This window comes from Mercenaria mercenaria, chromosome 2 (assembly GCF_021730395.1).
Source record: "Mercenaria mercenaria strain notata chromosome 2, MADL_Memer_1, whole genome shotgun sequence".
In the NCBI taxonomy this organism is placed as follows: domain Eukaryota; kingdom Metazoa; phylum Mollusca; class Bivalvia; order Venerida; family Veneridae; genus Mercenaria; species Mercenaria mercenaria.
The window spans coordinates 93,997,909-94,012,633 of record NC_069362.1 but is presented as its reverse complement, the minus strand read 5'-3'; positions in this window follow the sequence as shown (position 1 = coordinate 94,012,633).

Sequence of the window (14,725 nt, the reverse complement as noted above, 5' to 3'; positions counted from 1 at the left end):
TATTTACTGAAAAAATTATTGCCAACATAGACAAATATCAATCCATCTATCATTATGGTATTTACATTATATAAATAGGAAAATCAGAGTGGTATTAGCATCTAGTTAGGCCAGTTAAAAACAGATTTGTTAAGCATAGTAGTATGTGTGGTTTTGAGTAAAAATAAGAAAACAAGAACCCCTTTTGCAGCTTCCTTTAGAAAATGTTAGCCTTGCGATGCAATCTTGCAATGTTTCATTACCTGCCGAAAAAGGTCGAGATGTTATGGCCGACGAGGGGTCTGTTGTATGACATAGGTTAGAACTTACAATCTTTATAATTTTTTCAGAATACTTTTTTTATACATGTGCAGTTTTCAAAGAAAGAAATTGAATATATATTTAAACATGTAGCAAAATGGAAACGGGAGAAACATGAAACCTGTTTATTCTGGACAACAGACTAATCTCTACACATCAACAATCATTTATTAGACGAACGAGTTAATGCTTCTTTATCCCTGCATTTTTATGTTGGGTCTATAAATAGCAATAAATTGCCCAGTACCAGATATTTCCTTCAGACTTATGCTGTTTTAGTAGAGAATGTCACATTTTTAACGATGTGTCTTCCCACATGAAATATGATAATGGTTAGTTTTTCTTTCAGTCTATTATTGTAGATCAGACATATTCACTAAAAACAGAGTAAAGCTTGCCAAATTGTTTCTACAGTCTGCGCCTGCTGTTTATTTCTATACTGCTGCTTCCAGCTCCCTCCTCCGCTCCGGCTGATTTAACCGCGCTATCGAATACATTTTCCATACTACTAACAACAAGTCTTTCCGCGGGGGTAAGGTGTAACATTTGCGACAAAATAAATATTTGTAGATGTACATTGAAAAATTCTGTGATAATTCTTTCTACATTTTTTATAGTCAAATTTCATTGTATTTCATTTATTCAGTACAGCAGAATGGAGGCTTCCACATCGGTTTTATTTCTTCCGGAAATGGCGGATACTTACGTTGTCTTATGATACAGTTCCAGTGACGTTTTACCATTGTCTTGGCCTTTCTTCGTTGAAACTAAAAATAAGATAAAGTCACCAGTAAAGAAATAAACTGCAGACGCAAACTGTAGAAACAATTTGGCAAGCTTTATTCTGTTTTTAGTGAATGTCTGATCATCAGTAATAGACTGAAAGAAAAACTAAACATTATCATATTTCATGTGGGAACACACATCGTTAAAAATGTGACATTCTCTGCTAAAATAGCAGAAGTCTGAAGGAAATGTCTGGCACTTGGCAATTTATTGCTATTTATAGACCCAACATAAAAATGCAGGGATAAAGAAGCATTAACATGATTGGCTATGGAAGTGTAGTACAGATTTATTTTAAACTGGTAAGACATAAAACAATATAACATAAGTCCCAACAGGCTTCTTAAACGGCTATCAACCGGTTGATTTGAAGGTGGTCCTCCGAGTGTTAAACCATTTGTCCACCTCATCTCGCCAGTTACTTCAGTTAATAAGCCTCACTTAGTACTTGTAAGAGAATCCATGGCCGCTGTATAGGATATGTATAGGATATGGTTAAATTACTTATACAATAGTTTCCGTACAAAAACATAATCTATATGAAATACGAATTAACGTGAATGTCTCACTATAATGGATATACATGTATTAGATATGATATCTTCATACATATTACAAATGAAATTTTCTAGACTCTCTTGAACTAGTTATTAATTGAGAACCACTATCTTTAATTATTAATGTTCATATTTGCTTTCTTCCCGTATGAATGTTTCATTATTTTTTTCGTGATAAAGGACTAGAGAACGATCAACAAAGCAAAAACATTCAGAACTCTTCACCTCACCAACATACACCAAAAAAATAACTGAAATACTAGTATTCAGCAAGGTAAATTTAAAATGTGTACATATAAAGTGCACACAACAAAGATAAAAAAGGAAATACCAGCGATACGAAAAAATGTAATTACTGTAATAGATGGAGAGCATCTAATTTTGAACCGAATATGTATATATCTAATAATAGCGTTCTATATATTAAATTAATATTACATATTACAATGAAACAACACAAACAAGCGGTTCCACGTTGCCTAGAAGATCTACGTTAAGCTCAAATAATTTTCTGAAAAACCCACGCATTGTTTTTTATTTGACTTACAGAAATAAACACCATCATCAGTCAGTGCGACTTTTAAACCATAAATCGGCCATATTAAGGGGAGCGGTAGTCTAATGGTTACGGTGTCGGCCGCTCAACCTGGGGGTCGTGGATTTGAGCCCCCCTGGGGTCACGACCATGACTTCTCATATGACATCACCAGTGCTGGTTTTTTCAGGAAGCGGACTCAAGAGTGGTTCAAATAAGTTTTAAGCTTTCATCATAATCGAGCTAAAATAAATTAGTATAAACTATGAAACAGTCGTCAATAAAATGTAGATAACACATTTCTTTCAAAACATTTGCAGTCGATTTTTTTCTCGATACAAGCCCACTTTTACTCCCGTGCCAGATCTTCTGGGTCAATTTGATAAAAACTGGCATTAAAATAATATATCCTACGGCGAAAAATATTAAATCACTTATTCCAAAGCTCTTTTTATCGCAATGTGCAGCTGCTAATTTAATATGTTATCCGTTACCTCGGAGTAAATCTTCATTCACAATATTTGAAGATCATTAAGAGTATCTTATTAATGATATTCGTAATAAATGAAATAGCTGTCACTGCTGTAGGGCAAGATAACATTGACATTCGGGGTTGTATTAACATTGTGGAGAGGTGTACTAAGATATGTACTACATGAATCGCAGAGAAAAATGAAAAGTTTGCAAAAAAATAAGCGTTCTCAAAAATAGTTATAACTTTACTCGAGGACTTCACCGCTTGCGAATAAAAAAAAAAACACGGAAAAATAACCATAAAAATCACCGCTAAAACTCAGCACAAATAAACATCTTCTATGCAAAGCAAAACTGAAAATGATCTGAGAAAAGATAGCAGGAACACTTAAAAATTAGTGAGCACGATTTGTATTTGAATGGCAAAAAAAATTTATTAAGAATAAACATGAAAATGAACACTACAAAATTAACATGGAACAACAAAACAAAAAGCAGCTGACTGATAACAGACTGAGCTTCGCCTTAGACGGATCTGTGAGGCTGGGATGTTATATTCTGGTTTATGGCATACCAGCCCCACACTTGCCCTAAACTCAAGCGTGTTAACCATGCATCTCTCCGTGGAGCAATAGTGTAAGATCACCGGCAAAATACATGAAGAGAAGATTTACATTGTCCTTTAAATAAGTAAAAGACGAGCAATTGGTTATTATTTATATATGTATTTGCTTCGCCTAATTACATTTTTTTCTTGTGTTGACATTTTTTCGTTTTTCGTTTGCATTAACGCCAAAGTAAACTCATCAAATTAGACTAGTATTTTTGCGTGTGTTTTGGTTTTCAAAGACTCAGTGTGTCTGATCCCTGAAAAATAGAATGAAGAAGAAATAAAACGTAATTTTATTTTGGAAGATACATTTCTGAAAATGACATGAGAAGAAAACGTCTAGTACATCAGCAATAATATCGCTATTTACAGACCCATTATTAAAATTCGGGGATAATGAATTAGCTCGCTCTTGTAATGAATGAATATTATGTGGCATCGCCTGAATAACAGAATAGATAATGCTGGCCTGTGGATTTATCTATATTATATATATTCCCATAAAATCCTAATTGCATAATCAGTTAGGTGCCAAAGTTGGAAGAATTGAAATAATGAAAATCTGTTCCCCCATCCACCAACAAAGGAAAGTTGTCTTTTTTCCTGAAAAAAAATACAGAAAACCGTGTGTAACAAATACTCACTGACTTTAGATGATAATACCACTCTTATCTCAGTATTTGCATTATGTAGAGTACGATGAACGGTCAGATTTACCCTTGTCTATATTGGCATCTATTGTTTCATTAATGAGATAAATGGTATGTCAGTATTTATCTTTGGAATCTAAATATATAAAATAGCAATAGTACGGTCTAGTCGCTGTTTGCTCTGGAATTTATGTCTAATTTTCACGGCTGTTCTCTTTCCATATTGCATACGAACATTTTTTGTTCCTATCTTTGTGGCCTCACTTATTGACTCCAGTCTCGTGACAAGTAAATAAATGAAATTGATTCTAAGCAATATAATACATGTATATCGGTATGCGCGCGGGCGTGTGTTCATGTTAGTTACTAAGCAATTGCTCAAATATGACGAGCACCGAAAGAAATGTCACGAATTAAATTTTGTCAATGAAACGCAAGTAAACCCCCACTTTGACAAAATCCGCCAATATCAAAATTCCGCTACATCTTAACAAGTGCAAAAATATCTTATGCAAACCAACATCCTAGAATATTCAACCAAATTCAACTGTAGTGCCATTTTTTTTTCAAGGAATTCGTAATCTAAAACTAACAAAATTTAATACCGACTAATTTCTGTTTTACCAGTCCTCTAAAAATCTCGGAAAACATCACAAATCCAAAAAACACAGTCTAGTCTCAGATAAAATCACACATGAAACAGCCCTAAGTAACATTATTGAAACATGGATTGGTGATATTAACAATAATGATGAACTACTTTTACACTGTATTTTGAATTCGTCAAAGCGTTCAAGATCTGATGACTACTGCTTATTACTAAATTGAAAGCGTTCTGTATCTTACAGACAGTCATTGAGTTAGCTAACAGGTAACAGAACAGCTAACAGCAAGTTTCAATTTCAGGTTAAAAATAACTTATGGGTGCGCAAGATACTGTACTTGGACCTCAACGTTTTATTATATGTATAAACGACTTAACTCTGCACCTACCAAACGCATCCACACACATGTTTGCTGTCGATACTGCTTTAACAATTGTTTCTTGCATCACAGATATAACTCAATCTTGACGCCATTGATAATTTGTGCCATAGAAACCCTATACATGTATTTCCAAATTCACAAAAGACAAGACACTGTACTTTGGCCTCATTTTGTTTTATTATATGTATAAATGACTTAACTCTGCACCTACCAAACGCATCCGCAGACATGTTTGCTTTCGATACTGCTTTAACAATTGTTTCTAACGCCACATATATAATCCAATCTTGACGCCATTGACGACTTGTGCCACAGAAACTCTATATTTTTTAAATCCACAATAGACAAGACATATCTCTGTCAAATAACAGCAATTGTTTAGAGACCTACATGTATTTATCTTTAGCTCTGGTCGGGTCATATTTTTACGAATCGGACTAATTCAACTCTCCTGGTAAAGGGTTACCCAATAGAAAGTGGCCATGCCTAACGGCCAGGTTTTTTTTTGGCAAATCTGATCATTGAACACATTTTGTAAAAAGTCAGCTAGAGAACATTAAAAATCGGGTCAACAGTTTCTGACAAGAAGATCGGATTTTTCAAATTTCCTATTGAAACATGTGTAGGGGAAACTTAAATATAATAATTTTAGTTCTGTAAACATTCTAAAATCGGGCCAGCTGTTTCTGGCATTAACATTTTTAGTTTTTCCTTTACACGTAGAGAAAACTGACTATAGATGCCCTCTGAAAGCCATATCTTTTTAAGGATTACAGTAAGCAGTCAACCTGGGATCATTGTGTGAAATTATCTTAAAATCATGTCAGTAGTGTCTGACGAAAAGATGTTCAAAGTTTCCAACATATACATATTAGGGATGGAATGTGAGGACGTACTCTGGCGGTCGTTTTTTTTTTACAAAGTGAAATAATTCGAACAATATTGGTTTAGGACCACCTGAAGTAAAGCCTATTGTCTTCTCAAATTGGCTTGCAAACATTATGGATCTTGCTGATATGAGAAGATAGCTTTTTGTCTGAAGAAAGATATATCTTTATACGCATAAAAATTTACGGTATGTCAGTAGAATTAGTGTATGAATGCACTCTTAGTAACATCAGACTATTATTCAACTCTCACTTCACAGCTTCGAAAAACAAAATTCATTTTCATCTTCATTTCATTTTATTGGCAAGTTGACGAATAACATTACGTTTATATTGCCCAAGACATTCAACATAGACAGTAATGAATATTTTCACTGTCTGGTTGATCCAATTCACATTTCAATTAAGAGTGCAGTGCCTTACCCAGTGGGGATAATACTATAATAAGCGTGCGTTGCCTTACCCTATAGGGATACGACATTTTGCTCTAGGAGTATAACAGAGAAAAAACAAGAGTGAGTATAGCACAACAAATTCGGTCTAGGTCATTGATTCCATTCTATATAGCATCATTTGACGTATCGCAGATGGTTTATTAAGTTTCAGAGATACTTTTTATGTTGTTGTTCTTCTTCGCTCCGTCAGTTGACATAATTTAGTATATTATTTTTGTCAGTCAATTTATATTCACATCTGACTTGTCATATTTGATCTAGTCTGTTCATGAATAGTATTTAGTTATTGAGGCAGCCTAAAAGTACAAGCTTATGTTGAGGTCTTGTCCGATTAAAATGAAAACAAACAAAAATCAAACAAAACGTTTTATATGGTTTCCCCCATTTTTTCTTTGAATTATGAAAGAAGTGAACGGTAGGGACAGGAAAAAGTGATTATTTTACAAATATATGTAATTATAAGACCTAACTAGCCGCGTTCATATATGGAACAAAGAAGGAGTTGAATTAATGACCATTAACCTTAAGACTCAAATATTTCTACAAGGGAAGTCTAAAAGCTGCTGTATGCACGACAAATACCTTATCGCGAGAAGCTGCATCCACCTCTTTTAAATTTCTACCTTTCCGTGCTATAGTGTTGTTCGAGAAACTGAAATCTGCACGACAACTGTCGTGTCAAAAACTTCAAATTTTCGATTTTTAACACTCTACCTGGTCGAAAAGTCTACGGCGGAAACAAGACTCTATAATTTGTTACCGTTCGTTTTTGTATGAATACCCGGTATTTCATTATAAAACTAAAATAATGGTTAAAATCTAACCTAATATCAAAATCCAAAGCGTATTTGGGCTAGATCAGGTGTGCATTTTCCCACCATGAGCTCTATCTAAACAAAACATTAACAAACAGGGATATTACAGAATGATGTACGAGCTATGATCATTGCCGTGTAAATTATGCAGATGATACATCATAGACATTCTTGAACCAGCTGTCTAATGGAGTGCCGCTATTTTTTATAGTTGATATAATAATTTTCTTCCTGTATGATTGTTTGATATAGTGGCTGCATGAACATGGATTAAATATTTTCCTAATTTATAATGATGATTATTGACTCAGATTTGTACCTGTAATGTCTATTCCCATGGCAGATCTTCAAAGCAAAACAGAAAATATCTGCCATTATTATAATAATATATCCTCATCAAACAGGTCTTCCATCGAAGAAGTGCAGAATCTAATTCAACATTGAAATAAATCTTATTTTAGAATATTTAAACATCTTTAAAAGTAGCTTAATAGCTGGTAAACCTGGTTTTTGACTAAAATTATTTTGCTTTTTATGAATATCTTCGTGATTTTACTGTTTTTGGACTGTTTTAGGACAATGACTTGTAGAGCATCTTATAACGCAACTTTAGTGTAGGTTTCAAGTAGATAGAGTTGTTATTGATAAAGTTATGAGCAAACACATGTTGCATATTTTTCTCCGACTCAGAACATGGTTGCTTTAAAAACAAACATCTGCTCTTTAATGTATATTTTATACTTTGCCATGATGTTTCTATCTCCAGTATGTTGTAAATATATGTCTTAACATTTTGTTTTCAAAGTTTTAGGACATGACATTGAGTACTTTTAGAGAAATCTTGAAAAATGTCTATTAAAATTTATTTACATTTTCTTAGTCAATTTCTTAGATGGCCCGACTTCACCAATGTAAATGACTTATCAAAAATATTTGAAGACATTTTTCAGGACTGACATTTTACTGTCATGTCAAGAATATTCTGTTTTAGTTATATTCTGTAAATTTTCAGAAGCCTTGTTCTCTTGTACCCCTTAATGTACACCTAATTTTGGCGGCCATATTGAATTTTTGGGGAGAAATTGTGTCATTTATGTGTCAATTCTTTGATACTTGATTTAAGTATTTTTAAATCGTTATCTGCAGTTTTCCTAGTTTATGCTTATTTGTATCGTGTTTGGTGATATTCATTCTGTTTCTTGCATTTTATGAGAAAAGTTTTAAATATTTGGGAAAATATCATTGACCAATCAGATTGCAGCAGCATTTTTTGCTTGATATATGGGCTTATCAGTTTTTTATTTGCATGTTCTTCAAGTTTACACTTTTGACTTAACACATCTTTTTGGATTGGGAATTATATGGTCATTTAGAAACAATTTAAGGAACATTGGACTTTTTTTATTGGATAAATAAACCAGAACTTTAGTGATTTATCATTATTTTAGTTGTCACAGTATATAACTATATTTAGGTGATTTTTTTTTGGAACAGATTCATACGCAGGCTGTGGAATTTTCTGACTATACTGACACATATTTTCAAATGAAGGAATTTGCAGAATTTGTGTGGTATTTCAGCTTAGTCATCTCCAGTAACTGCACACGTTTATTTATAGAAATTTTAGAAGTTGTAGTAATGAATGTGTGTTTGAAATGTGTGAAAGGTTATATAATAGATTAATAAAACTGGACTTATTTTTGTGTGTTCATTTAAAACATGTGTGTTGGTTTGTCTTATTTTTAATAAGAGTTATGTGTTGATAATTAAATAAATATTATTGCAGCACTTAGTATTATAAAGACTTTGGAATCCTGGCTTTTCTTTGAAATAATAAGTCTTTGGTTTTAAACCCCAGTATCCGATTGTGAGGAACAACAATTTAGGTCCTCGTTGAAATATTACCCGGTTAACTATAGTAAAGGAACCAGCGTCTAGTCGCGTAATGGCGGACAGGTTTTTGAACCCTAATTTGCAACTTGGCATGGTCAGAGAGGTCTAAATGAAAGCTGGTTTCTCTTTAAATTTTATTGTTGGTGTATATTTGACATACTATGGTTAGTTGTAATAGTCTGCAGTATGCAAATCTGCAAATATGGTAGTTATATCCATGTTAAGCACGATATAACGAACTGAAGTATTTGTATATTTCTTATTTCTATACTTTTTTTCTGTAAAATTCAGTTTTTTTTTTTTTTTTGTGTTCTGATCTATAAGGTAATCAGATACGGTTCTGATATAGATGAAAAGTAAAGATTGAAGACGCATAAAGGGCAAAAACAAGCATTTGAAATAACAGACTTGGCTTAGCAATTACTTAAGTTTTTTCGTGAAATTGGGACCTGTACTTCCGTAATTGCTTTTACTGCAGTAGCATTAACAGAAGTATTGAACAAGGTAGATAGTTTTTCAAGTCTTTGAATAAGCATATTTGCTTTAAACGAGAATTCTAGCATAAAACTGTTGTTCTTGTCACTTTTCGGGAGTGTTTTAACAAGAGAGAAAACGTGTGCTAACAGAGAGATTCTCGCGCTCACGTGCTGTTATAACACTTTTTATATGCGCGTTCCGTGGCAAAGCGTAAACATATTACGGCCCCAAAACCGATAATTCAAATGGAAATGTCGTCCACGTGAAAAAGCAACTCAGAGATTTCCGCGCATTTCATGTAAATGTGTAATGACGTTGAGGTAGAATGTATTCATTTATTAGTTGTTTTTTTCGCGTTTTATGCTAGAATAGCGTTGGCGCATGTTCATTTCGTGTTATAACATCTCGGGATTCTGAAGATGTTATAACACGATAAAACATGCGTTATCCCTACATTCAAGCGAACTTTTTTAAAACTTTACATGTACACCCACTTTAAAATCATTATTTAGTTCAGTTCCTGGTCATGTATTTCATACACAGTTCTGTGGTAATACTAAATCTAACATATTTTTTCTGCATTGCGGCTCACCCAGTCGAAGATACAAATATCAGTTGCGATTTTCAAACTAATAACTCTCTCAAAACTTTATTGCACTAGTAAGCACCTTCGCTGGCACATAATGCATTCTTTGCTTAAAACATATTACATAGTGTATCTCAAAGTCCTCGACGATGACCTTATGCTGCGTTTACACTTAGCCACGATGTCCACGATGTCCACGATTTGAGAGAAGCGTGGTGAGCGTGGGGGCTCGTGGGATCGAATCGTGGTAATCTTGAGAGAACTTTGTGGAATCGTGATGATCGTAAGTATCGTGACAAAATTTTTGACAGTCAAAAATTTTGCCACGATTACCCCGATTTATCTTAAATCTTGAGAGAGCGTAACAAAACGTGAAAATCGTTGTAGAGCGTAAGGCAGATTAACAGACCCTAACGTAGCGCAACAGACCTTGATGCTCCATCGTATGGGGATCTTGGTGAACTTGGAAATACGATTCTAAGTTCCACTAGATTTGGAGGCATCCTTACATAGTTGACGTTGGAGCCAACATCTTCACACCTGAGTTCTGTGTTGAAAAGTTGAGGATAATGTCCCAGTCGGTGCCTTCGGTTTTCACTTAATCATGATCTCATCCAACAGGTCTTAGGCCTTCTATTTCTTCTTCTCCTTCCTCTCTCTTCTATCCCGCCCTGTTCCGTCCCTTGTTGCTGCTGCCGACAAGTAACTATTACAGGCATACACGAAAATTGCAAATTCAGCATCTTGTTCAGCTCTTTGATGCATAGCACGTTCCTCTTTGGAATCTCTGGAGAGAATGTGAGGGTGACCCTTGCCTCCTATTTATACTCCAATCGTGCTCAAAACGTGACAATCTTGATCAAATCGTTGTCATAAATCATAGGAGAGCTTAACAAAACTTGATAACGTGAGGAATCTAAATAGAACGTGACAAAACGTGATAGCATACCATGGTAATCGTAAGAGAACTTGAGAGAACGTGATGAAAATCGTGCCGGAACTCGACCAGAATCGTGTTAGCTTCGTAATAAAACGCTGCAGGTAGTAACAAAACGTACTGAGAGCGTAAGAAAGCGTAGAAAAGCGTAGTAATACAAAATTCGTGCAATAAATCGTGGAACTCCGAGCTTTTCTTCATATCGTGGACATCGTGGACATCGTGGCTAAGTGTAAACGCAGCATAAGCGGACGAAATCATGGCTCGAGTCCATTGTTTCGCAGAAGTGTCTGAGCACCCAAACGTGTTCAATTTTTGCAACGAGGTCTTTTTTGGACGTACGCGGCTCCGTAGACAATGTAATATGTATCATTTATTGAACAAACAAACCAGCAAAATAACATCAATATTTCGTGAACCCCACTCCCAACAACCCCACCTGAACATTGTTAATTTTAGCAGTAAGAAGGATTTAGGCCTATTTTCCCGACACAAAAAAAAAATATTGACAAAAATAAGAACATTCGGCCAAGAATACATCAGTATCTACGTTTTAAAACATGTTGAGTCCTTTATTAGACGTATGTCGTCGGCTTCCTAAACATTAATCGACAATGTTATATGTATTCATTTTGGGTGTACATACCAACAGTATATCCAAATGGTTCAAATCATTCTCAAGCCCTCCTGGGCGCTGTGAATTACAGCAGAAACAAGGATGGATTCGAGCCTATTTTCGTAAATCTGAAAAAATGACCAAAATTACGATTTGCAACAGATTTCACCTATCTTCCTTGGCACATAATGCATCAGTTGCAGAAACTAATTTCATTTTGTCTCTTATACGGACTCCAATGATGACCTAAGGTAGTCAAATGTTCGCTCGAGTCCATTGTTTCGGTCCAGATAACAGCAGTATCTAAGCACCATAACATGTTCCAATTTCGCAATGAAGCCTTCTATGGACGTATGCCGTCAGCATCCTGAAAATCAATCGGACCAAACGAACAGCTAACTGTTCGCTTCGGGTGGCGGCAGGGGTTTTGGTAGGCGGGAACGTGCGGTGCGGTTCCGGAACGTCTTACGCGCGCGCGATAATTATTCATCTTTCTGTCCTGAGCACTAAAATTAGGTCTAAACTCAAATATCTCAACTCAACTTTCTGCAATAAGCACTAAAGTTAGGTATAAACTCAAATCTTCAACTAAACTTAAATAAGGTAAAAGCTCTAATGTAAAGTTAGGTCTAAACTCAAATCTAAAACTAAACATAAATTAGGTCTCGCCTCAAATCTAAAACTCAACTTTAAGTGAGGTATAAAGTTTCTCATCTTTCTGCACTAACCACAAAAGTTAGGTTTAAACGCTTCGGTTGGCGGAAGGGGTAATGGTAGGCGGGAACGCGCGGTATAAAGTTGGGTATAAACGCTTTCGGAACGCCTTACGCGCGCGCGATAATTGTTCATCTTTCTGCCCTGAGCACTAAAATTAGGTCTAAACTCAAATATCTCAACTCAAATTTCTGCACTCAGCACTAAAGTTAGGTATAAACTCAAATCTTCAACTAAACTCAAATCTAAAACTAAACATAAATTAGGTCTCAACTCAAAACTAAAACTCACCTTTAAGTAAGGTATAAAGTTTCTCATCTTTCTGCACTAAGCACTAAAGTTAGGTATAAACGCTTCAGTTGGCGGCAAGGGTACTGGTAGGCGGGAACGCACGGTGCGGTTCTGGAACGTCTTAAAAAAGGATATTTCTCACATACAAATTTTCTTCCTTAACTGTGGAAGTAACTCCAGCAGATAAAGATAATAATAATGATGTATTGACATTTTTATTACATAGGTTTAGCCATCAGATTAAATGTGCGATTTTAGAATATAAAAGGTTTGCAGTATTTAAAAAAAATAACCATGCAGCTAAGGAGCCCGGCTATGATTATGTGTGTATTTATGTTTGACAGTGCTTACTCTGTTTTCTATGGGGTTTTTAATCTGCGAGTATCGAATTTTGTTAAAAAAGACAAGTCCTGAAGAACAACAATATAAGCTTGGCCTTACAGTTATAAAAGGCATTTCATTTGTCATGGAATTATGTTAAGTAACTTTAAAGAATTTCAATATTTGAAATAAGATTTATTTTGAGTCTAAAAATAGATTCCACACTTCTGGAACGAAGAAAATTTTAAAGATAAGTGATTTTATAATTTATAACTCGCAGTAGGATATCTATTGTTTTAACCCTTACCCTGCTGAATTTCTATGATGAACTTGTCCATCTTTCAATTTAGACAGTACCATTAACTGTTAAAAGGGGTGCTTATCAAAAATATACAGATTGAATGGCGAACAGTGCAGATCATGATCAGACTGCACGGATTTGCAGGCTGACCATGATCTACACTGGTCGCAAAGGCAGAATAAATCGTGTTCAGCCTCTCACGCCCCAACCCCTTCTGTCCTTAGAAATATGACCATGAAAAACATTTTATAATGATGTAGAAGAAAATGTTCTTAGTATAGTATAATACCGTGTCATGTGAACATTTGTAATAATTCATTTATGTCTTTGTATACTCGCATGTTACATATGAAACTTGAGTTAATAAAGTTCTGTTCTGTTCTATTCTGGTAAGGGTTAATGCTGAATATTGTCTAGATGGGTGGCCTTTAAGATCTGACAAGGTAGTTGACAATGTGCATAAAAACCGGTCCAGTTCTCATTAACATTAATAGTAAAACATTTAAATTATATATTTAAATAGTTATCATGGTTATACGGGACGAGAAGTATTATATTACAGATGTTCATTTTGTATGTATATCTATGTTACATGCATACCATACCTCATTCACCATTCTGTAATTTCCCCATAGAGTAGAAAAAAATTATACTGGTTTAACAAAGAGCTATGAAAAATAGTTTGAAGACCGATACAATATTTAAAACAATTCCCTTCAAAGCGTTCATGGATCTCAGACCAGTACTAGCTGGGCTTTTTTCTCTGTAAGTCACTGAGACAACTCAGTCACTATGGATCAAAACTGGGAAACACTTGACATTCTGTGTTACCTCCATCTTACAAAATGTCCTGAAAATCGAACTCGCGACCTATTAATGGAGTCTTTTATTGCGTTTGTTGACATAAATCCCTGCCTCTGTGGCGGAGTTGTTCAAGTCGCTGACTTCAAATCGCTATAATATGTATCGAAACCTTGCTTTGGTCCTAGAATTCTTTCATGTAAGGAAACCATTTAGTTGGGATACTAGGTCGCTGGTTCTACCCAAGTGCCCTCTCATACTGACATTATTCCTCTTGGAGCATCTCGGGTCTTCCGCCACCATCAAAAACCGGAAAGTCGCCATATGACCTATTATTGTATTGGTATGATGTTGAACCCAGCAAAAAAAAAAAAACCTATGGAACGTGACGTAAAATGACCGGCATACCAGGGTCATTCAATATATGCGAACTATCAGTTATCAATAAGATCGACCATATGAAAATGTTATTCTTTTTTTTTTTTTTTTTTTTTTACAAACTGAAATTTTACAACGGTGCTGTCGTTTTCTTGGTGTTGTTGTTGTTGTCTTGTTATCGTTGTTTCTTTGTTGTTGTTTCTTTATTTCTCTTGCTTTCATGTACTTGTAGTTTGCCAAGTTGCTAATGTTTTCCTGTTTTATATACACAAACTAGATGGACTTTTAAGACATTTGGACAAACATGATTTCTTAATCAATTTGGTCAGTTGTTATGGCAAACAAATGGTCTCT